Consider the following 1572-nt stretch of genomic DNA (forward strand, 5'->3'; position numbering starts at 1 on the left):
CTGCTGTTTCGATTTAGGCGAGCGGTGCCCCGAGTCCGACGATCCTTTTGAAGGTTTCGAAGGTGCTCGAGGAGGTTTTCCGGAGTAGTGCGCAAACTCGAAGCAATTTTAATGACTTATTGTAGCGTTGATGGACTCGCTTCTTTGATCTTCTTTGCTGTTTCGTCACGTAATCCGTTTTAAAAAAAGGAACGTTTCTCCAACTCACTGATCGTCAATTCTGTCTGCGACAGTAAGTCGTGAAACTCGGAGACATACTCGTGGAAGCCTCGCTCTGTTTGAGACGAAACATCCTCTCGTAAAGATCGTACTTGACGTTTTTGGTCGCAATCACGTGCGCAGTTGTTGCTTAAACAACAACCATGTGGGGCTCATACTCACTCTCTCACATTCGGCTATAAAAGCGCGATACCAGTTCAGCACTGACTTGCCTAAGTTGCTGGCGATTATCGTCACGAAGCCTGACGAATCTGCCTCCATTAGCTCAAGTCTGCTTGCTTAGTACGGCTCAGTGGCAAAGCTCCACAAGTCAATGTATTCACCATACTTTCCTTCATACATCGGAGGGTCCTTCTTCTTCTGCTCACCCCTAGCGGCAACGCGATATTCGAATCTCGCACTAGCTTGTTGCATTTGGGCTTGCATTTGCGCTTGCATCTGAGCATGATACTGCTGTTGCTGCTGCGTTACGCATGCTAGTAGTTGCTACATGAACATGGTCTCCGATCCAGCCAAATCTTGAGCAGCATCAGTAGCCGGGGAGGCTAACTGCAGCGGGGCTGCCGTAGATTTAGCGTCAGAGGGAGACGTTCGACTCAAAGAGTCACTAATACTAAATTCCTTATCCAAAGGAACTTACAGCCCAAGACCAGGGCTCAAAGTTAATACCTTAACGTTTTTGCTTCAAAACCAGATGTGTTTTTATTTACTATTATTGCGCCAAGCCGCTTAGGGGTAATTGTATCTGTTTAACTATCTAGCATAGCTAACCCTAATCAAATGCAGAACGTGTGGCTTTCAGCCAACATACTGAGAGACCTCGTTAACTCTCCAGCTTATGTACTAAGCGTTTGTTAACTCTCCGGGTCCTTCGTACCCCTGTGTGTTCCACACAATGTAACCCCGTTACACTCTCCCCCACTAAGATGAGAACATACCGTTCTCGAAACTTTCCTCAGCGAGGTCACGTCTTGTTAAGACGGCGGGGGTTACTACATCTCACACCAGCGCTGTACAGCTCCGTGAGCTCACAAACGCATACGCATTGTTGATGCCCAACTTCTCGTCGTCGGCCCACGGGCCAATGTTTCATGCTTAGTGCGCATCTTACTCTCAAGTGGTCTCAGACCTACGCTCGCGCTCCGCGCCTACTCCAAGAGCTGCAAACCGCTTAGAGCTATGGGCTTGACTCATTCGGGCCCTCGACAACTGCTCAGCGGTTGAGCACTCGCTTCACAAGCGATAGGTCGGTGGTTCGATCCCACCAGGGCGTAGCCCTCTCGTTCCATGAACGATTGTCCGCGCTTAAACAAGCTTAAGGGCAACACCCTTTAATCTCAATGGTTGAGCGTT

Source organism: Phytophthora infestans, genomic scaffold (genome assembly GCF_000142945.1).
Source record: "Phytophthora infestans T30-4 supercont1.293 genomic scaffold, whole genome shotgun sequence".
Lineage (NCBI taxonomy): Eukaryota > Oomycota > Peronosporomycetes > Peronosporales > Peronosporaceae > Phytophthora > Phytophthora infestans.